This window comes from Papio anubis, unplaced genomic scaffold (assembly GCF_008728515.1).
Source record: "Papio anubis isolate 15944 unplaced genomic scaffold, Panubis1.0 scaffold959, whole genome shotgun sequence".
In the NCBI taxonomy this organism is placed as follows: Eukaryota; Metazoa; Chordata; class Mammalia; order Primates; family Cercopithecidae; genus Papio; species Papio anubis.
The window spans coordinates 1-27,892 of NW_022169841.1; the positions used below are offsets into that span (position 1 = coordinate 1).

The 27,892-nt window shown below is 46.6% G+C and overlaps 1 pseudogene; it reads right to left on the reverse strand.

Annotated features, from left to right (window-relative positions):
* Positions 1–727: 727 nt before the first annotated feature.
* LOC116273611 lies at positions 728–27,892 on the reverse strand (annotated as a pseudogene).

A 27,892-nucleotide genomic window follows, 5' to 3' on the forward strand; every position in this document is an offset into this window, starting at 1 on the left:
AAAAAGAAAATCAAATTATGTCTGGAAAAAAATTCTTGATAAAAGATAGTAAAAAATATTGCATCGGGCCAGGCATTGTGACTCACGCCTATAATCCCAGCACTTTGGGAAGTCAAAACAAGAGGATCACTTGAGCCCAGAAGTTCAAGACCATTGTGGGCAATATAGCTAGACCTCATCTCTAAAAAAAAAAAATTAGCTGGGCAGCTGGGCGAGGTGGCGCATGCCTGTAGTCCTAGCTCCTTGGGAGGCTGAGGCAGGACGATTGCTTGTGACCAGGAGTTTGGGCTGCAATGAACTATGATCACCCCACTGCTTGCCAGCCTGCACAACAGAGTGAGACCTGTCTCAAAAAACTATATTGCTGTCACCAGGCACGGTGGCTCATGCCTGTAATCCCAGTACTTTGGGAAGACAAGGCAGGTGGATCACCTGAGGTCAGGAGGTTGAGACCAGCCTGACCAACATGAAGAAACCCTGTCTCTACTAAAAATACAAAATTAGCCAGGCATGGTGGAACATGCCTGTAATCCCAGCTACTCAGGGGGCTGAGGCAGGAGAATTGCTTGAACCTGGGAGGCGGAGGTTGTCGTGAGCCTAGATTGCGCCATTGCACTCCAGCCTGGGCAACAAGAGTGAAACTCCATCTCAAAACAAAACAAACCAAAAATCCATGTGTGTGTGTGTATGTGTATATATATACTATACAGATATACATATATATATATAGAGAGAGAGAGAGACAGATATATATATATTGCTGTCAAATTTTGTGTGGACAAGAAAGAAGTAAAATATTTACAGGAAAAGTATAAAAATCCCAAATGCACTAAAATCAGGCGACTTTGCAGGCATCCTTAAGTTTGCACCCACTGTAAAGAAACCGAAACTGCAATTTGAGGACAGCGAATTTTGCAGGTGGTTTATGCAAGATAATCCACACTGGAATTCGAGTCAGCAGACCAACTCTGCAAACATAAGGCCCTGTATCAAATTGTTGGTGAGGGAATTTACATTTTATAGTTTCAATTAAAATAAAATATTTATATGCATCTTTTGGCATTTAATGCCTTAGCTGAGTTTCCTATTAAACAAGTAATTACCACTCTGGTAATTGAACGCTAGGGTTTCTCCTCTACAAATACAAGGGATTTTCCCTCAAATTATTACTCACTCCGTGACCTTAGATGATTTGTTTAAACTTTCCCAATGACAGCTGTCTTGTCTGTGAAATTAGACTGAGCCCCTAACTCATAATGTGTGTGTGAGGCTTGAAGAAGACAATGTGTATTAAAGTGTTTGCTCAACATGAAGGCACCAATCAAATGCCAGTGACTCATCATCATTTTTGGAACCTCCTGCACTGACATTCATTCAATTCACAAAGCAAAGAACTCAAAAGGCTTGAAACACTTATGGCTCCCGCGGACTCGCCAAAGATGGTCACAGAGCTGGGGTCCCCACCAAAGAACTCGATGTTCTTCTGGACCCAAGACAGAGCAGCCACCTGGTCCTTGAAGGCCCAGTTCCCCGGCGCGTGCTGATCCCATGTGCTGAGGACAAGAGGCAGGGTGAGAATTCTCAGTCAGCCATGGTGTGTTTCCCACAGCCCTGGAAGTTCTCAGCAGAGGTTGTGGGCAGGCGTCAGTGGGGAGGGGACTGAGAGTCAGAGGCCTGGAGGAGCTGGGGAAACTGGGCTCAGTTCTCACACTTTGCTGGGATTTGGATTTCTTTGAGAATTTGATGAAAGCTATGCACCTGAGAAGAAATGCACATACAATATTGTAGGTGCAATTTCAAGTATTCTTGGGCTCCTCAGAATCCATGAATCCCAATCCATGAATCCTATGTTGCCCAGGCTGGTCTGGAATCCAAGAATCCGATCCTGAGAGTTGGTCTGTACTAGAAAGCAAGGGTTTCCTGGGCACAGAATTTTCCATGAAACTAAATTAATAATAGTCATAATAACAATAACAGATGGGCGTGGTGGCTCACGCCTGTAATCCCAGCACTTTGGGAGGCTGAGGTGGGCAGATCACAAGGTCAGGAGATCAAGACCATCCTGGTTAATACGGTGAAACTCCGTCTCTACTAAAAAAAAAAAAAAAAAAAAAAAAAAAAAAAAAATTAGCCGGCTGTGGTTGCAGACACCTACAGTCCCAGCTGTGCAGGAGGCTAAAGCAGGAGAATGGCATGAACCCGGGAGGTGGAGCTTGCAGTGAGCCGAGATCGTGCCACTGCACTCCGGGCTGAATGACAGAGTACTGTCTCAAAACAAACAAACAAAAAGAACAATAACAGCAGCTGCAGCAAGTACAGGACACTGTTCGAAGGGCTTTAAGGCTAATATTCATACAACCCTCACAGCTATGTTGCAGGTGGTGCTGGTTTTTCTCCCTTTGCTTCTTTGGGTCTTCTCCACCCTTCTCTGCCCTGCCCCCCAAAAGCTGACCTCTAGGAATGGCATCACCCAGGCCTCAGCTGTGTGCCATGAGGGTGGGCTAGAGAGAGACTGCGATGTTTATCCCACCACCCCATGCTCCATCTCTGATGGGAAGTGTTTGGGCAGAGGCTGCTTTTTTCCACAATAGCAGCTCATGCCAACTCCCTTCCACTAAACCTGGAGCCTGCTCTCAGGACACCAATGGATACATCAACTCTTTAATTCAGGCACAGAGAGGTTAAACCCCCTTGCCCAAGAGCTAGAAAGCTGCAGTTTTGGGATCCCACGCCCCAATGCTGCTGCCCCTGCCAATTGTATGTTTTCCAGGATGGAATTAATGGGAGAACAAATGAAACAAGTGGAAATGCCATAGAACCAAAGAAATGTCTAGACTGAAAGCATGCATGCAGTGCACACCATATATGCATGTCATCCTGGGGCACATTCTACTCCCCTCCATTTTCCAGTTCCCCAGACTGCTCCTTCCCCTGGTCCCCTCCACTGTCCATGACCACTGAGCTGGCTCTGACTCCACCTTCTCTCTCCTAGGACCCTGCATCTGGTCAAGAGTCAAGCCCTGCCAATTTTACCTCCGTTCTACTGTGGCTCCCACCCTGGTCCCCTTTTCTTCATTTCTGTTTATCCGAGAAGCATTATACCTTAATGGTTACCATCTCAGCCTCAAGCACGGGATTCACAGCCTGGTCACTTATTATCTGGGTGACCTTGGGCAAGTCACTTAACCTGCTTTGCCTCAATGGTTCTCACATCTAAAATGGGGATAATGATAGTGCCCACTCCACATGGCTGTGAAGAATAACAGCGCCAGGCAGTGTATGACAATAAGCATGTCATACACACATGTTATATACATGTTAGCTATTGCTTTTGTGGTTGAATGACCCCATGGCATGCATCAAGACAGTGCCTCCCAGTGGGGCTCCCCATCTGCAGCTGGGAACCCCTGGCTCAGCCTCCACTGTGCTCCAGAGTGAGGTTCCTGGTACACTACTCTGAGAAAGGTAATCCTGGTCCCTCAATCTGTATTGGATAAAGCCCAAATTCCATGTACGGCCTGGCATTCAAGGCCTTTCCCTATCAGGCCTGTCCTTGCCTTCCCACATCCATCTCCTGCTATAGCTTCATCTACCTATGAACAAAACTAGATATGATAAACAATTGTTGAAAGCTTTTCTACCAAAGGAATCTTATGCAGAATCCTAATGTATAGAGCAGCTAGAAGTGTAATTGCTCTGGTCAGGGCATCCCGTCAGCCTGTCCTGCCTGCAAAGCACTCCCAGAGCCACATTACAGGACTACAGGCACAGTGCAGTTTGCAAAAGCATTGCTTCATCCCTGTGTGTTGCTACCTCCCTCCCAACTTCCTAGCTTTTGCACAGTTAGCACCCTTTGCCAAGCACATGTTCTCTGAATCCCTTCTCCTCAAACCCAACCACATCCTTCTGGTGCAGTTCCAATGCCACCCCTCTCCTGAAGCCTCCTTGATCCCTGACAACTCCTTGCTCTGTTTCCACAGCCCCATGGCCTCTCACTCTTGGAGAATTGACCATCTCCTTCTTGGTAATGTGGATATTTTTGTCCCTGTATTATCTCCCCCATAGTCAGGAGCCTCTGTAGGGCAGGATTCATGTTTGAATCATTGCTGCCTTTCCCATAGTATGTGACAGTGACCCCCAAGCATAATCCTGGCCCCACCTCTCACTTCTCCTCTTTGCTTACATTGGACCCTGGTCAGGACTTCTCCCGCCATGACTTAGGCAGATAATAGAAGGGGTCAAGAGACCTAGCTCTGTTTTGTGACCCCTGGGAAGTTGTTTGGCCTCTCTGAGCCTCCATTTTCCAGCTGTGAAATAACAACAGAGAACCTTCCTTGAAGGGTTATTTTGAGGGTGAGTTGAAATAATGCATGGCAAGTGCACAGCCCCACGACTGTTTCAGTGAAAGCCCAGTACATGTTAGGCATGACCGGAGGAGGGAAGCCACGGTGATGGAGTGATGATTCTCAAGTGAGCATTTGAGAAGCCTTGGAGTGAGGCTCAGGTGGACACTACCGACTGCTCACACAAACAGTGCACTGTTCTTCCAGGGCCCACAGAGGGGCTACATGGCCCCAGCTCCCTTGCAGATGGATGTGGCCATGTGACTGAGTTCTGCTGATGATGAGTGAACAGAAGTGACGAGTGCCACCTTCAGGCTGGGCCAGGAGACGCTCCATTGCATGATTCTCCATGTTCTCTTGGTCCACCTGCCAAATGCAGAAGATTAGGGCCCTAAAGAATCCACATCAGAGATCAAGATGTAAGGAGCCAGATCCCTGGTTGGCCATGGGGAAGAATGTCTGCCGATCAGGGATGCTCAATTAAACTTTACTCAAGTGAGAAAGAGATTTGTATTGTTTTAAGCCACCAAAATTTTGGAATTTGTTTCCTACAGCTGCAAAAATTACCTAAGTAATTAGGGCCAGTTTTGTTCAATGTCCCGGAAGGCTCACTCCTTCTTAGGTTGCATGGCACTGTTCTATGGCTACTGCACGGCTGCTCCTTGGGAATCTGGGGTATTGATTATTTGGAGAGACTCACGTGAAGAAGCCAAATATTCCCAGCCGGTGCTGGAGAACCACAACCAGCATGTCCTCATAGGCAGCCAGGGTGGACCCGTTGAAGATGGAGGCTGAGCCAGTCTTGAAGGCACCCCTTGGGAACCATACCAAGATCTGAGGAGGGGAGAGGAGCGTCCAGTCAACCCAGGATGCACCACCTCCCCTCCCCATGCAGGTGAGGCACACGTTCTTAACGCCAAATAGAAATGTCCCACTTGCTAAGCAGGGTACGAGGTTTTGTCTTTTGAAGAAGGCCCAGGGTTAAGCATGTGGGCTCTGGCACCTGAGTGCCTGGGTTTGACTCCCACTGCCACTGACTAGCTGTGTGACCTTGGGAAGATTACTTAGCCTAAGGTTCATTTTTCTCATCTGTAAAATGTGAAGAAGGAAAGTATCTCACTGACGAAGTTATCATGAGGTTTAAACAAAATTCTGCATCTAAAGCTCATAGAACAATAAGCAATAGTACATTTCAAGTTTCAAGTGCTCAGAAATTGTTCACTAAATACCAGCGAGCCTGTGACCCACAGGAAGATGGAAACCATTGTAAGCATGTATAAGAGCAAAAGCAGCTCAAGATGTTTCAGAGAAAAGCTCTCAGAGAGAGGAGAGGAAAGGAGGGGAGGGCAGAAAAGGAGAATGGAAGAGGGGAGGGGAGGGGAGGGGAGAAAAAGAGGAGGAGAAGAAAAAGAAAGAGGAGGAGGAAGGAGGAAGAGGAGGAGGAGAAAGGATGAAAAATGAAGAAAGAAAGAGAAAGAAGAAAGGTCAGGCGCAGTGGCTCACGACTGTAATCCCAGCACTTTGGGAGGCTGATGTGGGCGCATTGCCTGAGCTTGGGAGTTTGAGACCACCCTGGGCAGTATGCTGAAACTCTGTCTCTACTAAACCAAAAATTAGCTGGGCATGGTGGCAGGCACCTGTGATCCCAGCTACTCAGGAGGCTGAGACACAAGAATCCCTTGAGCCTGGGTGGCGAAGGTTGCAGCGAGCCAAGTTTGCACAACTGTGCTTCAGCTGGGGAACAGAGCAAGACTTTGTCCGTACCCCCCCGCCCCCCCAAAAAAGAGAAAAACAAAACAGGGAAGAGTAAAAATTTTATTGATTAGAAAAATTGGTACCAGGGAACATAAAACATTATTCAAATGGCGTTTATATATTTAATAACAAATCCCTTCCATTCTCTTTCTTAAGGTCATATTAGAGATTACAGCATTTGGGGCAGGTAAAGAGAAGAAAGCCACTGAGGAAAGGGGAGGTGGACAAAGCGCTTTCTTTGGTGCCAGAATCTAGCGCCTACTGTGTGTACAACATGGAGCAAGTCATTCATGCCCTTCCTCTGCCTCATCTTCTCCATCTGTGGAATGGGTCCAAATCGTCCTTACCCACTGGGTGAGCGTAGGAGTTAAATCCGATGATGCACTGTGCCTGGTACACAGCGAGCATTTAATAGACATTACTGTTATGATACAAGACAGCCAGCTTCCCCTGGCAGAGGCGTGGGGAATGGAAGAGGATGCGAGGGTGTGGCTAAAAAATAGAATATGCCTTTCCCCCACGCACAGACACAGGGATGTTTTATATTCTTAAATGAAACACTTAACATGATTACCTGACTGTCTTCATTATGAATAGAAAAGTTGGAGGAAAAAATTATCCTTTTTGAAAAAAGATACCTCAAATTAAAACAAAAGTCAGGCACCTTTTAAACAGTGTCTTTTCTGAAAGCTTACAGATCACTAAATATGGAACAGATGGGAAAAACAAAACAAAATAAAAATTTAAAGTCAAGGCACTGCCAATAAAGAATCAATCAGAAAAACTGATCACGTGAATCTATCATTCGAATGATTTTTTAAAATGTGATTACATTTGCCTTTTTCCCAACAGGAGGTAGTCCCGATTCCAAACACGCAACTGCACTGCCTGGATCCCAGGCCAAGGTCCTGCTAGCTGGAGCTTGAAGCACACACAGCAGGCAGCCTTATGGGGAGCTTGGAGCCTGCATCGGCGTGGGCAGGCGCATAGATTTCAGGTACAGGCAGTCTTCTGACACGCCGATATTGGGGTAATGCACCTTGAGCATGTGTTGATCTAAGCGCAGCCACTCTGAGTTCTGGAGGCACCTTGGAGAAGGAGAGGAGAAAACCCTCAGAAAAAGTTATCAGCAAACTTGCTTGGGAAGGGCCAGTTCTTCTGAGAGCAGTGAGGCCTGGCCGTCTCCTCTGCCTGAGCAGAAGAGGCAGCTACTGGTACAAAGTCCAATTATGCCCAAACCCCCATGGTTTCCAAAACAAACAAGCAAGGAAATTATAATTCTCTTTGATCTGGTTCCTGGCTAGGAAAGCACATGGTGTAGAATAATTGCACCATTACCACCCACCACCCTCCTATGCCACCACGATAATATAGACACACATAACAAACCAAGCTGGCCCAACAATTCCCCAAACCGCAGAGGGCAAGACACAGTCGAATAACAAGGGCTTTGCCCCTGCGCCTCCCTTTTCTGTCCCCAGAAGAGCAAAGGAACATTTTCCGGCCTCTGTACCTGGAACCAAACGGGATAGACTCCCGCACCCAGGCTTTGCTCAAGCCGGGCCCTCTGCCTGGACTGCTCTCTCCCCACATCTGCGTGCTCACATTCTTCCCTTTGTTTCAGATTCACTCCAACTTGCCACCTTCTCCCAGAAGCCTTCTGAGATTTCTCCAGTTCTACCATATCTCTTCTTTGGAAACACCCACCTACTTTGCGTTCTTTCCCAGAACTTGTCTAAGCTTGTCGTGTGCATTATCATCATCCCAGCTCAGCTGTGAGGCACCTGAAAGTCTATGACTCTGTTTTAGTCACCCTGTACCTCAGAGCACCAGCAGAGGCATGATACACCGTAAGATTAAGTGAGGCTGTCATGTGAATGCTTCCACCATACTGTGTGGGCAATCAATGTTAGTTGTTTTCATAATAGAATAGTGTGCAATATCACTGCTCGTCTTCTCCTGACAGGTGTTCATGCCTCCCTGCCCCTTTTGTATGTTGTTGATCGAGGCCTCCAGTGCTCAGAAAAGCCATCTCTGACCTCCCATCCAAGCTGGGCCAGGTGGGTCTTGTTCCCCTCAGCCTTCCCTGACACCTAATGGTTGCCTTTCCCATCTTACATTTTAACTGTCAATTACTGCTTACATTCCTGCCACCATCACTCCTTTGCATGCTTCCTGAGGACAGCTGTGACTCATCCCCTGCCATGTCCCCAGGCCTAATGGAGAGCCAGTTATCATGTTGGTTCTCAATGAATATTAGTTGGGTGAATGAATGAATGCACACAACAAATGAGTTTCAGCTTGATGTCTCAGTCCTTGGACCACATGGGGTCATCTTTCTGTGGCTTAGAGAATATCCTGGCACCAAAATTTCTTCTGCCAGGAACCCATGTGGCCCAACCTAGGAGCTTGACACAGAACCCAAAGACTTGGAAGATTCTAGGGGATTTTCAAGTCTCACTGCCCACCCAGTAAGTCTCACCTCACCCTCCACACCAACCTGCAACTGCCACCTACCCGAGCTTGAAAATCTGCAGTGACCAGAGCCCTTACCTCCCCAGAGTCCCTGCAGTCACAGAGACACGGCCCACATGTTCATTCCACGGCAGTATTTATGGAGTTCACCATGGCCACAGGCATGCATCACAGTTTTGACAGCTGAGCTGACACCTTCTAGTGTGGTTCTTCTCAATGCCTCCCATAGAGGTCAGGGTTTGATGAGAGGTCACAAGAAGATACCTGCATGTCCCTTCTGACCAAACGACTCAGTAAACCCATCTCAGCACTTCCAGAACACTCCGGCTGTGATCAGAGTCTCTAGAGAGCATTCAGATAATAGTTTCCTGGGCTCGCTAGGATACTCTGATTCAGAAAGTTCAGAAAGGGAGCTTGGAGATTCGCATACAAGATGCCTCCAGCCCTGGCCATCAGTCTGGGTTTAGGAGTCAGAAGATTACCAACCACTGGCCAGAGGCCTGCCCTCTCTTTCCCTCCTCCCTCATCCACGCCAACTCTCTTCTTTCTCACTAGGCTGCATGATCTGCATTCCTGCCACTCCCAGAGTCAAGCCAACCCTGGGCTTGAACTTATTCCTTTACAAATTAGAGTAGGAGGTGGCTTCTCGCTAGTTATCCCAGGGCCGCATGCAGGCTGAGGGTTCATAAATCGCAGGGGTCCCAGCGCCGGGGAGCAGCAAAGGGTACTCAGAGGAACATCGCCTACAGGCATTGCGGGCTTCCTAGCACGGGTGACTTGCTTGCCCTGAATCCATCCCAGCCTGGTGTTTCCTCTGTGTCCTTCAGCAGAAGGCCCTGGGGAACACATGGAGGAATCAGAGAAATGCACAGGCAGGGCTTTGGCCCACCCAGCCTGGAGCTCCCCAGTGAGGACACATGCTTCCTTCACTCCAGAGGCTGTGCAGCTGACAGTATCCAGCTTCCTCTCTCCATGAATCCAAGTCCATGGCTTTCCGAGATTGCTGTAGAAGTCACCCCATGAGACCACTGACTAGCTTCTCCTAGGAGCCCAGCAGCACTCTAGCCACAAAATCTCCCCCATTCACTCAGGAACCCATCTCCCTTCTGCTGAGAGCTCTTTTCTTTCTACAGGATTAACACACACCGAGATCCTGGGATGCCACAAACTCATCTTCCCAGGGTTCCTACACTTCTGTCACTCCACACCCTTCCAAGCACCACTGTCGGCACATCTGTAGCACCTGCATGATTACTGGCTTTTTATTTTTTCTAAAATTCCACTGCCCAACCTCGTGCCCCTCACCTGCAGCACCCCAGCCTCATATTTTATGAAATTGTAAATATATGTTCTTTGAACATACAGGAATATTCTGTATTGAAAACAAAATTCTCAACAGAGCTTCGAACAACCCATCTGGCTTCCCATGCAAGGGCACTTTGGGACCAAGCACGGTGAGTCTCACAGAATGAGGCCGCCAAAACCCGCCTCAAGGACACTTAGAAGACCCAGGTGTCTTAGCACTGTTTCTAATTTCATTTCATTACTGGAAAGTCCTGTCACAGCCAGGAGGTGCAGAAGACAGGCTCTACCTCACACCTCCCCAGTGTCAGATAGAAACCCTCTAAAACCCCCTTTGCAGCATGTGAGCAATCCACAGCAGAACCAGGTCTTTTGTGCACTACCCACCCTAAGAAGGGAGTCAACTGTAGGTTCCCGGCAACAACGATCATTGATGCCATCAAAGTACTACATAGCTCTCCACGGACACTCAGAGACCCTAAAAATAACCCTATTTCTACCAGTGGAAAATCTCGCCCACCCCATCTTCTCTGAGAGCCCCTCCTTCCCACTGGATATCTCACTCTTTATGGGGCTGCAAGGACCCAGATAGCCCAAAGTAGGATCTGGTCTGCACCCTAATTCACTCATTGCCTGCCCAACTCCGAACATCAACGCTGCTGTTGGCCTCAGAGAACTTCGCCTGAGCCTGTGAAAGAGCTTCTTGTTAACTGGTAAGTGCTGAATAGGTAGGCAGAGGCAGCCGAAAGTTATTGAAGAACAGCATCAGAACAATATTCTCAAAGGAATTCACCAAGCAAGACTTTTCCTGTTCTGATTTACATACAGCTTGAAGCTTAACTCTTGAGCTGGGGAAAGATAATTTGATCGGCTTTGGACTTCCAGGGTGGGGCAATAGAAAGACATTCCAGATCAGGCAAGACATTTTAGGATTACGAGTGCTGTGAGACCCAAGGATAATGCGTTTCTAGCCCCGCTTAGGAACACAGTGCAGGCTGGAGAAGTTGAGAAGTTTCTGAGAAGAAGGTTAAGCGTTGAACAAGCAGTGGCTCTTGAAGGCAGAAACACTGCTAGCTCAGACTGGCAGCCCGGGCTGGCCCTGCCAACAAGAGTCTTCAATGGCCATTTGTCTACAGCCTCTTTGGCAACCTTGAGGTTCTTAGATTATATTATTTCCTTTGGCCTTCATAGTTGTCACCAAAAGATTCTCCTGGCTCAAATCTGTCTCTCTTCATCTGACCAGCCACACACTCTTTACACCACTGCTCACTCAACTGTTTTAAAGCACTTACACAAACTATCTTGTTACAACATCACTCACCACAGTGTGGATGTCTTTCTTCCAGCTTCTTCTTTAAAATCCAATTTAACCGCCACCTCTTCCAAGAACCTTCCCTGATTCTCCTGAACTTCAGTGCTTTGCTTTTCCAACCTCTCTGTTTTCAATAAACCGTAGCCATGACCCTCTTCCCCTTGGAGTACACTTTGACTTTTCCAGGTGCAGGCTCATCACAGTTTTACACGTGGCCCTGTGGCTTCCCAAAGCTCAGCCCTAGACCTTCTGTCTTCTCCTGAGACCCTTGATGTCCCCATCAGTAGCACAGGTCAGTGGCCTGGATGGCCCCTGGGAGACACAGACCTTTGATAGGCTCTCCCTGTTCTCCCAGATTACTCTGCTGAAACCCTGAGGGAGAAAACCAAGATGAGGGCTAAGGGCTTGTTCTTTAAACAGCTTGGCTTAAAACATAGGTTCATCTACCTCTGCTGCAAGCTGATAGGTGGTAAAGATCAAAGCCCACTTTGGGATCCTCATAAAGAGAGGCTAAAGGAACTTTGAAGGTAGGAGAGCAATGACAGCTGCCTCAGGGTGGAAACCAGTCTGTAGGTGGACAAAACAAAGGAGTGGTGCTCTGGTGCTGGAATCAGGTCACTAGGCAATGCCCCATACACCACATATGGGCCCACAGCTGGGAAGCTTTAGAGCTTCCATCTCATAACCTGTTTCTTCAAACCTCTCACACATTCATATTAAACCCAAACACTAAGTTCATCTTCAAATCTTTTCTTATCTGGCTCCATTCTATGATTCCAAACTAAGGTCTCACTGCAACCCCACTGTTACGTTACCCCCACCACTGCACCCCATCACTGCACCCCACCACTACCCCAAACACTGTACCCCATCACTGCACCACTGCACCCCATCACTGTGCCCCATCACTGCATTCCACCACTATCCTCACCACTGCACTCCATCACTGCACTCTACCACTGCACCCCATCACTGCACCCCCAACCCCACCACTGCACCCCACCACTGCACTCCATTTCTATAGCCCATTGCTGCACTCGTCACTGCATCCCACTACCATGCATCCCATCACTACACCCCATTGCAGCACCCCATCACTGAACTCCCCCAATGCACCCCACCACTGCTTCCCACCATTGCACCCCATCACTGCACCTCCACTATTATCCTCCCATCAAGGTGTCCCTACCACTGCACCCCCACCACCATCTCACTGTACTTATCACATACCGACACTGCACTCCACCACTACCTCCATCACTGCACCCCATCACTGTACCCCACCACCGCACCCCACTCACACCCCAATGCTGCACCCCCACCACTCCCCCCATCACTGCACCCCACCACTGCATCCCATCACTGTGACCCACCACTGCACCCCATCACTGTACCCCACCACTGCACCCCATCACTACACCCCAATGCTGCACCCCATCACTACACTCCATTGCAGCACCCCATCACTGCACCCCACCACTGCATCCCATCACCACACCCCACCGCACCTCCACCACGTCCGGCCGGTGTTTCATTCTACCACTGCACCCCTGCCACTGCACCCCACCACTGCAGCTCCACTGCTACCCTAGTCACTACACCCACACCACTGCACTCCACCAAAGCTCCCCATTTCTACAGCCCATTGCTGCACTCCATCAATGCACCCCATCAATGCACCCTGCCACTGTAACCCTAACACTGTACCCCATCACTGCACCCCACCACTGCACTGCATCACTGCACTCCATCACTGCAACCCCACCATTGTACTCATACATCACTGTATCCCCATTACTGTGCCCTACCACTGAACACTCACCAATATACTCATCACTGTACCCCACCACTGCAGGCCACTACCTCCCATACATGCAGGCTGTGCCGTATCGCTGCATCCCATCTCTATACCTCATCACTGCACCCCATCACTGTACCTCCACTCCTGCATCTCATCACTGCACCCCCATTACTATATCCAGTGTTTGTTTGTTATATTTTCCTCCCCTGGAAAGTTTTGCCTTGAATTCTTTTCTCTTCTTTCTTTCTTTCTTTCTTTTTTTTTTTTTTTTTTTTTTTTGAGACAGTGTCTGTCACCCAGGCTTGAGTGCAGTGGCATGACAAACTCCTGGGCTCATGTAATCCTCCCACCTCCGTCTCCCAAGTATCTAGGACTACAGGTGCACACCGCCACACCTGGCTAATTTTTTTTTTTATTTTTTTGTAGAGATGGAGTCTCACTATGTTGCCCAGTCTGGTCTCCAACTCCTGGTCTCAAGTCATCCACCAGCTTCTGCTTCCCAAAGCTCTGGGATTACAGGGGTGTGGCCAGGCATGGCCCACCACACTCAGGTGACTTCTTTACCCTATGAAATCCTACTTGTCTTAAAGATTCCACAAAAAACCACTTCCTCCATATAGACCTCCTCATTACCAAATGCTAGAATCATTCTCCTCTTCCCATCCATGCACTTTTTTCGATGACTCCATTATTTACAACACGCTGCCCTTGTTCTATAGGTGGTATACCCAATGATAATGATGATGATGACTATGACAAGGACCATGTGATCTCTCAAGCAGGTCACAAAACTTCAGCCCACCTCGGATTTAAGCTACAGCTGCAGTGGACCGTAGTGTGCAGGCCCAGCCTCCCTTTGCACTGACAGCATACCACCTGAAGCATGGGTGGGCCCCTGGCTTTCTATTTTCTGCCCCAGGGCAGAAACGTCCTTTCTGTCTTTGCTCAAGTGAGACCAGAATTACAGGACAGATGGAGTCCCCCAGGAGGAACCCTCAACAGAAGGGCCATGAGAGCTGAGGGAGCTCTGAGGCATTCTGTGTGCTGCATGAAAGTCCTAGGAAGTGGGGCTCCCATTGCTCACAGCAGCAGTCTCAGGAATATCCCCTCGTCTCACCTTCCCTCCTCCCCTCCACCCTTGCTCCCGAGAAATCTACCTTTTTACCCAAATCCCTGCCTCAGGCTCTGTTTTCAGGCACACAAACTAAGTCAGTCGATAAGTATGAGAAGGAGACCTAGAGAGCAATCCCTCAGTGAGATTCTGAAACTGGATCTCCCCACTAGTCAGACAGCATCCTACTACTAAGACTGTCAGTGGTGGACGGGGATGTGGTTCAGAGGGGCGGGCTGCACTAAGGCGTGCATTAACGCTAGCACCTCTAGGTCTAGAGGCAAGGGTAATCACAAGTATTGCGGCGTTGGCTACCTTTTGTTAACTGCCTTGAAAATCTTGAAAAAAATGGCAGTCTCAGTTAATCAGCTATTAACACAGAGTACACTATGAAAATCAGGTCTCCTAGCAGCTTTTAAAGATAGCTGTGTCTCCTGGAACCATAGTTAAACTATGCAGAAAATTAGACCCAGAATTTACTCATAAGGGTAAGGTTGAGCCTATAGCCTTGAAAAATCTTCTAAGCTAAAGTTAGGACACCAACAGGGAATGATTGAGACCCTGAGACCTGGAATGTCTGAGACCCCAGACATCTGGATGGATGCACTTGAAAACTATGAATACACGGCTTCTCCTAAACTCTCCAGCCTGGCAGAAGCAGGCCTCTCCTTACTAGGGGACACCAGACACTTGTACTCTGGTAACAATGCATAGATTTGCCTTGAATTCCTTTTCTCTTCTCTTTCTTTCTTTTCTTTCTTTTTTTTTTTTTTTTTTTTTGAGACAGTGCCCGTCACCCAGGCTTGAGTGCAGTGGCATGACAAACTCCCTTGGCTCATGTAATCCTCCCACCTCCTGCCTCCTAAGTGATTTTCCTAGGGATCATAAAAATACCGGGCCACACCTTGGCTAATTTTTTTTTTTTTTTTTTTTTATTTTTTGTAGAGATGGAGTCTCACTATGCTGCCCAGTCTGGTCTCCAACTCCTGTCCTCAAGCCTTCATCCACCAGCTTCTGCCTCCCAAAGCTCTTGATTACAGGGGTGTGGCCAGGCATGGCCCACCACACTCAGGTGACTTCTTTTACCCTATGAAATCCTACTTGTCTTAAAGATTCCACAAAAACTACTTCCCTCCATATAGACCTCCTCATTACCAAATGCTAGAATCATTCTCCTTCCCATCCATGCACTTTTTTCTCGATGACTCCATTATTTACAACACGCTGCCCTTTGTTCTATAGGTGGTGTATACCCAATGATAATGATGATGATGACTATGACAAGGACCATGTGATCTCTCAAGCAGGTCGCCAAAACTTCAGCCTACCTCGCGGATTTAAGTTTACAGCTGCAGGGACTGTAGGTGTGTGCAGGCCCCTGTTTCCTTTGCACTGACAGCATACCACCTTGAAGCATGCTGTGGGCCCCTGGTTTTCTATTTTCTGCCCCAGGGCAGAAACGTCCTCTTTTGTCTTGCCTCAAGTGAGACCAGAATTACAGGACAGATGGAGTTCCCCAGGAGGAACTCCTCAACAGAAGGGGCCATGAGAGCTGAGGGAGTCGAGGCAATTCAGGTGCTGCAAGAAAGTCCTAGGAAGTAGGCCCCACTGCCTGTGCAGTGTCTCAGGACATCCCCGTCTCACCTTCTCCTCCTCCCTCCACCCTTGCTCCTGAGAAATCTACCTTTACCTTAAATCCTGCCTCAGGCTCTGTTTTTCGTGGCACACAAACTAAGTCAGTCAGATAAGTATGAGAAGGAGTATCCAGAGAGCAATCCCTCAGTGAGATTCTCGAAACGGATCTCCCCACCAGTCAGACAGCATCCTACTACTAAGACTGCCAGTGGTGGACGGGGATGTGGTTCAGAGGGGGCTGGCTGCACTAAGGCTTTTGCATTAACGCAGCACCTCTAGGTCTAGAGGCAAGGGTAATCACAAGTATTGGCGCGCTGGCTACCTTTTGTTAACTGGCCTTGGAAAATCTTGAAAAAAAAAAAAAAATGGCAGCCCTAAAGCTAATCAGCTATTGAACACAGAGTACACTCATGAAAATCAGGTCTCCTAGCAGCTTTAAACATAGCTGTGTTCTGGAACCATAGTTAAACTATGCAGAAAAATTAGACCCAGAATTTTACTTCCTATAAGGGTAGCGGTTGAGCCTATAGCCTTGAAAAATCTTCTGCTAAAGTTAGACACCAACAGGGAAATTATCTGGAGACTCCCTACAACTTGTTCCCACAACCCCATCCTAAATTTACCGCCTGGCAGAAGCAGGCCTCTCTTACTAGGGAATTGAGACACTTGTACTCTGGTAACAATGCATAGACTTGACCCGTGATAGATACTTCCCAAGATAAAGCTTTTCCTCATCAAGATCACCCAATCCTCTCATCGTTCCAGGCCAGTAACAAGGGCTAAGCTTACTCATAGCTTAAACAAGAACATGAGTCCTTTCCCCAGCAGAAAAGGGCTTTCCTACTGAATGAATCGCATGATGTGGCTACTATGTCCTGATAGGAACAGAGAAAAACATGCGTGGAGGTGGGTCTTGGAGGGTCGTGAGCCTGAGGGGTGGAGCAGAAGGTAAGACTGGGTAGAGAGAATTTATTAGCACAAGAACACATTCTCATGGTGCAGGACTTACTGTCCTCAGAGAATGCCTCGGGCAGATGCTAATATGCTATGAGAGTGGACCCATGAAGCATGGACATGACAGCCTACAGCAAATGTGATGGAAATGTTAGAATTAGCCTGTTAGAATGGCCAGGTATTGATGAAGAGATGAGAAGGTTCAGGGATGTGGAACTGTTAAAATAAATGCATCTCCTAGAATAGGGACGCACTATCTGATAATGTTTCCTGAAAGTGACAGAGGATCCCTTCACTAGGGCAGTAAGAAATTTGCTAGGCAGGAAGGAATTATTTGAGAAGCTCAATGGTGATAATCCCTGTTAGCTACCATAGAAATAGACTCCCTAGTATCAGTGTGAATGAGTCTGGAATAGCAGAGACCAGGTGGTGCTGCATAACCAGAGGTAAGGTGGAGATAATTACCTTACTGGGTAAAAAGTGGCAACCAAGATGCCTTGTCCAACAGAGATCTATGACAGTGGCTAATAGAACACGGTGTTCCTAGAAGTAAAGTAGACAGGCAGCCAATTTGAATATTGTTTAACTTGTAAAATCAGAGAAAGTCAAGAGATGATGATTAGAAGTTTATGTCAGCTATAACAATGAAAAATCACAATCCCTTACTAGATCCTTCCAGACCTGAACCACTTCTCAAACCTACTGAGCTCATTGTTTTAAGGAATCTGGGTCCTTCAAGAGAGGACTATACAACGTCACTATAGATAGAGTGACTATTAACATACCCACAATACTTCCCAAGAGTGATTTATAGCCAGGACTTATCTCTTAATGGAAAGTTCTGGATGCACGGTCACTTGGTGCCTGTGGTCTAGCATTTTTTGATACCAGGACCCACTAATGTGCAGAGGCAATTCTCAAAGGGGTTTAATTCCCTACTGTGGTAGACATAGCCTTATACCAGAATTGCAGGAGCCAGATCATGATCCTCCCACTGGAGCTTGCCATGAGCTCCACCTGCACCTTCTCCCATCCCTGACATTTCCACCATCACAGGCCTGCCAGATCACATCACCCAGGCAACAGGACTGATTGATCCACAGCCTGGACTTGTCAGTGCCATTTCTTCTTCAGACCCTTCCCCACTCAAACCTGGTGGTCTTTGATGTTGTCTGGAATTTGGGCTAGAGCCATATGTCTAGGTGTGGAATGTGCTGCCTACACATGCCAAGGAGACTTTGCCTCCTTCTTTTGAGCAATAGTTGCAAAATGGTTAGATTTTTCTTCTACTTTGAAGGAGAAATCCTAACATGTTCTGCCCATGGGATTCCTCAAGCCTTCACTGATATGTCCCTTCCTTGAGTTTCCAAAGGGCTTATCTCTCACCCTCTGGAGCACAAAGCCTCCAGAGGGCTGGCCACCTCTTGCTCATCCTGTCCATTGAGCATGAAGTGGTAAATGGAACATATGAGTGTGATGTTCTTGGGACATCCAGGCAGGGTAGATGTCTTTGGACTATATTGTGAGAGGCAGCTATCCCTGTAACTGAATAATTTTGATCCCATGTAGATGCGAATTTTTCTAATTGGAATGGGAAACATTGAATTCACCAAATCTATAGCTGCAGCATACGTTATAGGAGAAGCCTTCTTCACCTGCTCAAGCAGCGATGCCACACCTAGCACAGCAGCTATGATCAGAGTTACCGCTTGGTTGAGTGTGTGGTAGTCTATGGTCATTCTCCAGGGATTATTCAACTTCTGCAGCAGCCAGACTGATGAATTGAATGGAATTGTGAAAGGTACCACCACCATTGCTTTTTTTTTTTTTCAGTATTTTTGTTTTGTCCACCATTGTTGGACAAAAGAAACGTTTTAGAACTCTGGGCAAATACTGCAAAATTGCATGCATTGCACAAGAATGTGGATTTCTTAATTTTCCTTCTCATTTGGGATGCTAAGACTAAAAATTAACATAATGCTGCCAGTTTCATAAACTTCCCCACCAACAAGAAGCACATCAGCATGTCTTTCATGATTAGCCCTCTCATTGTCTCTGCTTCTCTTATTGTGCCCAACTGTCATTACCCAAATCTGTGCCCTACTTTCCTCTGAAGACTTGTGCTGTGATTGTAAGAATTGTATAAATATCAATGGCTTTAGCCAAAGAGTTTTACAAAGTATGTTTTGGGCAGCATGCTACCTATAATAAGTTCTGTCATTCACAAAAGCTCTTTTTTCTATAGTTGGCTCTGAGTTTCTTTGGAAAATGTTCAAGGGGCAAAGGCAAGGTCAAACCCTCCTTTTAGCAAGTTTTGCTTGACCTTGAAGCAGCCATTTAACAGGTGGATTACAGAGCCACAGAAGGATGGCATCATCCCAAGCACATTTCCTGCTGAGCCGAGGGTGCAGTGAAGGAGGCTGACAAAGATGAGTGAATAGATTCTTCTTCATTCTCACATTGAAATGACATGTGCGGGTGGGGCATGAGGTTAGGGATGGGTGAGCTCCCATTGTTAAATCCTTTCGTGGATGAATATTTAAGGATGTTAAGAAATGATGGCTGGAGGTGGTGGCTCATCCCTACAATCTCAGCACTTTGGGAGGCTGAAGTGGGAGCACTGTGAGACCCTAGGACTTCAAGATTAGCCTGGGCAACATAGTGAGACCCTGTCTCTACAAAAAAATTTAAAGAGGAAATGATTGTAGTGTACTACAAAACAACACATATAATATCATCCCAAGTTTATTTGCATAAAAGAGAGATAGGCTAAAATAAAAAAGAAACATTCTCTGATTAGTAGAGTTATGAGTGATATTTTAAATTTGATTGTTAAAATTGATTTTTAAACGATATAGGATATGGAAAAATTTTAGAAGGAAACACAAAAAATGCATAGCCCTTGCCTCAGGTAGTAGAATTATGAGAGATATCTAGTTTTCCTTTATGCGTTTCCATATTTTTGTCCCTTCTTTTTCCATATTTTTGTCCCCTTTGAGCAAGGTCACCCTTGCTCAGCCCCTTCTTTTCTCTGCCAGGACTTTAATGCCTTAACACCCTAACACTCCCAGGCCAGGCAGGCAGCAAGACACATGGGGACAGTGAGATATAAAGCAGTGAGCGCCACAGATTCCTGAGACACAAGAGGCAGATTGTTCCCTCTCTGCATATGTTTGTATTTAAATAGCCTCACATTCAGACAAGCAACTTGGATTTGCTTCAGTCTTCTCAGAAAGGGTGAGAAAAACACTGGAAATGCTCCAAAGAGGCAGAATAGAAGACACCTGTCAGGGTGGAGATGGTGTTCAGTGAATGAATGCGAGACTGTTGTCAATGAATTACATCCAGTGTAACCAGATATAGAGAGATTGTCTTGTGAGAGAATGCATCAGTAGGAAAAGGGGTTTATGAGGCTGAGTCAGTGTCCCTGCACTGGCAGTTATTATAAATGAATTGACCCAGGGTCTCCACATTCATTCATTAAACATTTGTTCATTGAACAAATATCTGGCTCAAATTCCAGTTCCACGTCAACCAGCTATGCAGCCCGGAGCACGTCACTGAGCTTTCCTGTGACTCTGTTTCTCTACTGTGCTGACAACCCGAGGTTTCCTGCAGAGCTGGAGACCTTGGTAGCCTCCAGGTGTGTGTCGGGCAACATGAACTAAGCATGAATCCTTGTTCTTCTCAGATGCTGGAGCGCTCCACCTACATGTATGAGTTCCAGTATCGTCCAAGCTTCCTAATCAGACATGAAACCCAAGATGGTGATAGGAGACCACGGGATGAGCTCTTTCCATCCCGCCCCATTTTTAAAAGGTAATGGCTCCTTGCTGTCCGTGAGCTGGAGTTGTGGGCACTGGGTTCCAGTGTTGGGTGTGGTGGGCTTCAGCAAGTTTCTCCTCCTGGCTCCCTAGTTTCCTGATTCTCTATAACAGGGTTGAACTTCATTGCAGTCCTGGGCTTCCCTCCTGCTCTAACATTACGTGAGAGGGGCGATGTGGGTTCATGTGCCTCTGCACAGACGTCAGAATCCTGGGCTGTGGCCATCAACAAGATAGGTGTGATGGGACACATGCAGGGCCCTGCTCTAGGTTGGAGAAGCCACTGATCAATCTCCTGAGGAGTGCTGAGAATGTGACCAGGGTGAGGTTACAATTGCAAGCAACTCCCATTGTGGCCCAATGTGTGTCTGTTTGTTCTTCTGTCTGTCTCTAATAAAAATGCATAAACCTTTTAAATTTAATATATTTATAATTGTTAATTTAGAAATCACAGGATGTATGAATTTAGAATAGAGAGATTTTATTTTTGATATGCTTTATAGTCAGCAAGGTGGCCATCCCACAGGCTGGGGAGGTGCCTCTGGCCAAGCCCAGACACAGGATCACCCAACGAAGACAGTTTGGGTAGGAGCTTTATGTGAATGGATTTGATAAACACACATGTTCAACAGGTTACAGGCGGAGCAATGGATATTCATGAAGACAGTCCTGACACATGTGTATTAAACATGCATGTAACATGGCCCATGTTCACCTGGTGGTGGAGACCTAATATTTAAATATATTATAATTAGGGCCTATAAGTCCAAAGATCTTCTCAGGACTTAAAGCCTAGCAAGTGAGCAGCCTCTGTACACCGGCCACGTCCAGTGCATGGTTGGTGATGTTCTTATCTGGAGAAAGTTACTGAAATCAGTCTCTTATACAATCAAAGCCGTAGTTAAGACTGGAGGGTCAGGGTTCTGTTTGTCTGCGTATCCCAGCTGCAGCCGTTGTAATTGTTTTCATTTTGCTTAAGTCCAGGCCAATGCTTGTTTAGCTGCCAGAGAAACAGAAGCACCTCGTGGCAGTGAGAACAGAGTGGATCTTTAAGGGGAGAGATATAGGCCAGAACCCTTGCCTGACGTGGCCTTAGGTCTCATTTTTAATTTGGTGTCTTATTGCCACAAAGAGAGTGTTCTGTCAGAATGATGACCTTTATTTTAATGCTGATGCTGGTCAGTGGTGTCTAAACCACAAAAGAGACGGAGTATTATGAGGCGTGTCTGACCTCCTGTCTGTTCCCAGGCAGGAACACAGTTGAAGGATTTTCTGGACTCCCCTTAGCCCAGAGAGGGTCTGTTCAGTCAGCTGGGGGTGTTAGGAGTTTTATTTTTAGTTTACATTATACATATTTTAAAAGTCCTTTCACAATGTCTTCTAAACCTTTAACTCCCTCAGCAGTTGATCACATGGGACTCACCCCCATGGTTGCTCAGAACACACCAGCTTCTGGGCATCTGACTGTGCATGCTTAGAGCCTTTATGTTCCATTGTTTCCTTCAGAATGTGAACTGTGAGTGTGCTGAGGAAGTGAAAAGACCCAAGAGAGAGCAACCCTGCAGTGAGGGCTGCCAGAGGAAACCCTGGGTGTGGCATTGCCTGTGACCCTGAGCAGGGAGGAGGCAGGCGAGGGTCACAGGAGACAAAGGCAGCCAGCACATGGAATGACGCATGCCCATTGCTGAGCCCTCCGTTAGATATGCTCAAAGGTAGGCACAATACAGATCCACCAGGATCTTTCTAAAATTGCAGACCTCAGCCTCCAGTGGGTGTGGAGACCTGCCAAGACTATGTTTCTAGCAGGCTCACATTATGTTGATGCTGCAGGTTCATGGACTACACTTTGAGTCACAAAGGCTTTTTCTTCTTCCCACAGAGGGTGCCTCCTTGAAGAGGAGATCAGACTCCAGCAAGATGATGATGAAATTCTGGGCCAACTTTTGCTCTAATGGGTGAGGCCTTTGGCAAAGACAAAGCAGGACTGATGAAAGTGGAAAGGGGACGGGGCATGCCTATTGGGAAGGGCAGCTTCTAAAGGTTCTAGGGATCAAACTCTGACCCTGTGGCTATAGCACCTGACAATGAGAGCTGTCTACAAATGTGGAGAGGCCACCCTTGAGATAGTCAGCTCCCATCCTGGAGATATACAAGCCTCCTTGATGAGATAACTTGGGCATCTCGTACATCGCAGAAGATTGTTGGGGAAACACACAGCAGCTGTGGGGCAATTCTATTTGATGCTGTCAGATATCCCAATGGGGAAGGGGCTGCCCTGGGCTGGCCAGAGTACAACTGTAGGGAGGAAGGGTACCTGCAGATTAGTGCCAACACCCAGAGGCCTGTAGCTGGCTGACAAGGAAGTGGTTTTGTGGACTCAAACATTTGCCACAAAGGTGGAGAAGCCAAATCTGATAGAACACATTTCTGAGCTGTGAATGGAAGGATCCAGCCAGCCTCGGGGCCTGGAAGAGCAAAAACTGGGTCTTTGTGAAAGGGATTGCAGGTTCAGAAGGCATCTTAATGTGGCTGGGGAATTGTCTGGCTGGTGGGGGCAGGAACAGAGGCCATGAAGAAGGAATTTGTATTTGTGGACCTCAGCTTTGGGAATAAAGTATCTTTTGAAGGCCAAAATAATGCTTGTGGGTTCTGTACTGAGATTAATCCATTGTCCACAGAGACAATAAAATGATGATGAAATAGGCAACGTGGAGAAGGAAGGCAGGTGGCTCTTCTGCTGGGATGACCGGGCCTCGGATGAGCAGAGCCTAGAGGGCTGGGCCAAGGAATGGTGCCTAGGGGAACTCGGCCTGCTTTGGGCTGCTTCTGTGCCCCCCAACAATTCCAAACAATAGGAGTTGGACACAGAGTGTAGTATCCCCACCCTCTATTTGGAGCTGATTGTGGAAATGGAAGTGGCCCAGGCTGAGAATGTGCCTGGAACTGGGAAGAGGGAGACATGCTGAGGTGATCCTGTGGTACTGTTGCATGGCATTTACTGACCCTTGCTCAGGCCTACAACACCTTTCTGCGTATGTGCACTAGCCTCTCAAAACCCCCCATGAGGCTGTGTCTTCCAACAACTGGTCTAAACTCCTTCTGTAGCCTGGACCACTTCTGGTGTGGGCAGTGACCACCTTTGGAGTAGGTCTCCAGAGGGTCATCCTAATACTGTGTCTTTCAGAATCCCACAGGTGATTTCTGGATTCTGTTAGTATGTAGAAAGCTCTAAAGCATGTCATTACCACCTTATCAGCAAGAGGAAGCTGGATTGTCCTCAAATCATAACTTTTCCTGCACCAAGGAGCTGAAGTTGCAAGGCACATGGTTCCCTTGAAATGGAAGGGAAGACAAGCACCTGGGGAGTGGTGGGATGTGAACACTGGCTTACTTCTCACCTGCAGGTAGGAGACGGGGTGACCATCATGAGTGGAAACACTCTGTGAATTTTAATCAGTGCTGAAGGCCAAGTGTGGTCCACTGTGAGAGTATAAAATCTCTGGAAACCATGGACCCATGAGGAGGTTGACACCCATCACAGACTCTATTCCATGGGTATCTATCAGGGCCCATGAGAAAGATTAGGGTAGATAGTAAGACTGGAGAAAATCTGCCTTCAGGAATGTAGGCATGAGCCCTGCTCACACCCTTCACCCCTAAAGAACAAAATCCTTCAACCATTGCAGAAATGGCCAACATATCTTGTCCTCCTCTAGGTACTTGTAGACACATACTGAGTTTGAAGATAAGAAATCTTTTAAAACTCTGTAGCCCTGGGAGAGGGACAGGGAGTCATCTTGGGTGCAGATTATTGGGTCTTTACCGCTGGGGATGCATTACCATCTCTTGACGAAGCCCATTTCCAACAGGAAGAAACTTGGGCTGGGTCCCACCCAAGGCTGGGAGGCTGGACCATGACAAAAGAAGTCATTCCTGGCTGCTACCATGGAGTTAGCAAGTCCCAGGTAACAGAAATGTACTGCTGGGGGAGAGAGCAAAGCATGCAGAGCAACCCTCTGGTAAAAGCAGGTCAACAGAAAGGGCTCTAAAGCTGAGAGTGGAACAGACATTAGGAAAATCCTTCGGAAAGCCAGCCCTTACACAAGCACACTAGAACCAGCACAAGGTAGCACTGGATGCATTCGAAGCGGATGGTGCATTCAAGATAGCCATAGCAACAACAAAACTATTCCTCGATCACCACACTCTAAATACACACACACACACACACACACACACGTGCACACATAAAATCAGTGTAGCAGCAGAAGAAAAGATATGTCCATTTTCTGTCACGGATACTACTTACTTCAGTTTCAACTCACTTACCCATGATGTCAAGTATTGAATTCAAAATCACAAACCTTATGAAGGAAGCAAAACCTATTAACAAGAGACAAAGCAGTTGGGCACAGTGGTGCATGCCTGTAGTCCCAGCTACTTAGGAGGCTGATGCAGGAGGATTGCTTGAACCTGTGAGTTCAAGGCTGTAGTGCACTGTAATGACTTGAGGAATAACCATCTGCACTCTAACCATGGCATTACGGGTGAAATAGCATCTCTTAGGAGAGAGGGAGAGAGAGACAGACAAACAAAGCAATCAACAGAACCAGATTCAGAGATAACCTAGGTGTCAGACTAACAGACTGGGATTTTTAAAAAACTATATGCAATACTTCCATGAACATATGGGTAGTTTCAGCAGAGAGGTAGAAACTATGAGAAAGAAACAAATGGAAATGTTAGAAATGAAAAAAAAATAGTAACAGAAATTAGAAATGCCTCTAATGGATTCATCAGTAGATCTGACACAGCTGAGGAATGAATGAGTGCAGCTGAAGACAGGCCAATATAAATTACCCAACTTAATATGAGGAAAATCCATGAAAAAAAACCCAGAGAATGAAAGAACTGTGAGATCATATCTAATGGTCCAACATATGCATAACTGGAATCCCAGAAAGAGAAGACAAGGTAGGTAGAAGAAAATATTTGAAAAGATAATGGCTGAGAATTTTCCAAAACTAACGAAAAACATCAAGGCATAGGTCCAAGAGCTTGGAAATCCCCAGACAGGATTCAACAACAACGACAACAACAACAGCGACAACAACATACACATTTAGACACACACGGAGAAAATATTGAAGGCAGCCAGAGGGAAAAGACATTGCATACAACGAAAGGGTTTAGAGCAGACTTCTCTTTGGAAAAAATGCAAGCCAAAAGATAATGGAGTGACACCTTTAATGTAGCCAAAGGAAAAAATCTTTCAGAATTCTACATCCAGCAAAAACACTGATGAAAAAATAAAGGGAAAAATGTTTTCAGATGAACAATAGAGAGAATTTATAATTACATACTTGTGCTACCAAAAATATAAAAGGAAATTCTTTATGCAGAAGCTATATAATACAGGACAAAAACTTGGATATTTATCAAAGAAGTGAAGCTCTACATAGAACTTCGAAATAAAGGTAATGTAAGCTATTTTTCCTCTTATTTAATTACTGTTTAAAACAAAAATAGCACCAATGAACCGTGGATTTTGATCATATGTAAGAATAAAATATACGATAAAAATAATAGGAAAGACGAGAGACAGGTATTTGAAGTACACTTTCATAAGATTCTTACACTTTGTGTAATTGGTCTTATCTGAAGGTATAAGGTGATTAATCAAATATGTATATTGTATACCCAGGAAAACCAATCAATAATTTTAAAAAGAGATAGGAATAATAACACAATAGTTGAGATAACATGAAATCATAAATACTCGCTACACAAAGAAGCAGAGAGGAGAAGAACAAAGACACAGGAACAAATGAAAAAGTACCCCTGAAATGACAGATTTTAATCCAATCATATCAATAATTATATTAAACAAAAATGATGTAAACACACCAATTAAAAATGATTTTCAGATTGGATTAAAGAAAACACAAAACCCAACCAAATGCTGTGTCATAGTGAGTCCAAACTCACTTTTCAGTGTTTGACTCCTGGTGGCTTTTACATCTCAGCCTTCCCTTGTCCCCCTCCTGCTGACACTTGGAAAGCTGATAAGAAAGCCTGGGTGCTTCCTCCTTGGTCGCTGGAGGAAAATTCAAAGCTTACCATGAGAAAGCTGACCACAGACCCAGTGCAGAATCCTCATACCACACCGGATGGTCCTGTCCGAGACGGCGTCCCAGAGATCCTTGAGCCTCAGCGGGGGAAGAAACAGCATGTTTTTTCCTTCTGGTCCAGAGAGAGGGGGAGACACTACAGAGCAGGAGTCGGTAAGCTGAAGCCCAGAGGCCTCACCTGTCAGACCGTGGGATCCTTGGGTCAGGACCAAGGTCAAATTCATTTAGGGGAGCCACAAGAAGTGCTGGGCAATGGGCCTGGTGGATGGACTGAGAGCTCAAGATGGATCAAAGTCTGTTAATATTGAACAGTCCGCAGTACCGCAGGGCAATGTAAATTGGCGTTGATGGTAAAATAATCGAACTTTAAGGAGCCAGGTGCGGTGGATCCTGAGGTCAGGATTCGAGATCGCCAATAAAAATAAACGGGTCATGGATTAAGGAGAGCTAAGAACAGGAAGATCCATAATTGAGATGGAGAATTAAGCAATAAGGTCTTATAAACATCGGAGAGAGAATAATAGCAGTAATAGAAGTAAGTAAAGTCAGTAAAGTAAAACTCACTGCATAGTTATTATGTGTTTGATGATAAAATACTCTCCATTGTAACTCAGAGAGTCTTCTACAGAAACCCTACAGGCAGTTCACTTGGTATCAGCCCGCGTGGGGCGTCACCCTAAGGCCCAAAGAAAGCTGGGCTGGAAGTGACAGACAGGACACTGCTGTGGAATTTGCTGGGCAAACAAGCACACACAAAATACAGGATGGCTTCCGTTCTAACTTGTTTTGGAAGGTTTTAGGGACAGGAACACAGCAGTAAAACCACAGACAGGCCTCCTGACCCAGCAGGGGCCTGAGCTGCCACAGGCCTCCGAGCCCAGGAAACCAACTTGACCCTGGTCACAATGCTGGAATATGAAGCTAGCATGACTGGATCAAGTCTGAGTCTTTAGGTGCCAAGCAGTACTGCCTTCTCACCCACAGCAGTGTTTGAAATCTCAGCTCTGGGCCTGTCCTGGTTTCTAGTGGGGTCCTCGTTTCGTGAGGGTGCCCATTCGTGGCGAAGTCTCTGGTGCCCCCTTGTGGGCAGTGTCAGATAGCCACCCTGCTTCCAGGGCAGAGTCAGAACCACAACCTCAGGCCCAGGCTCCCAGCAATGTCCCCATGGTGGTGTGGACGCCTTGGCTGACACATCCAGGGACAGCATCAAGCCTCGTCTCTTGGCTCTTTCAGTCTCTACAGTCGTCAT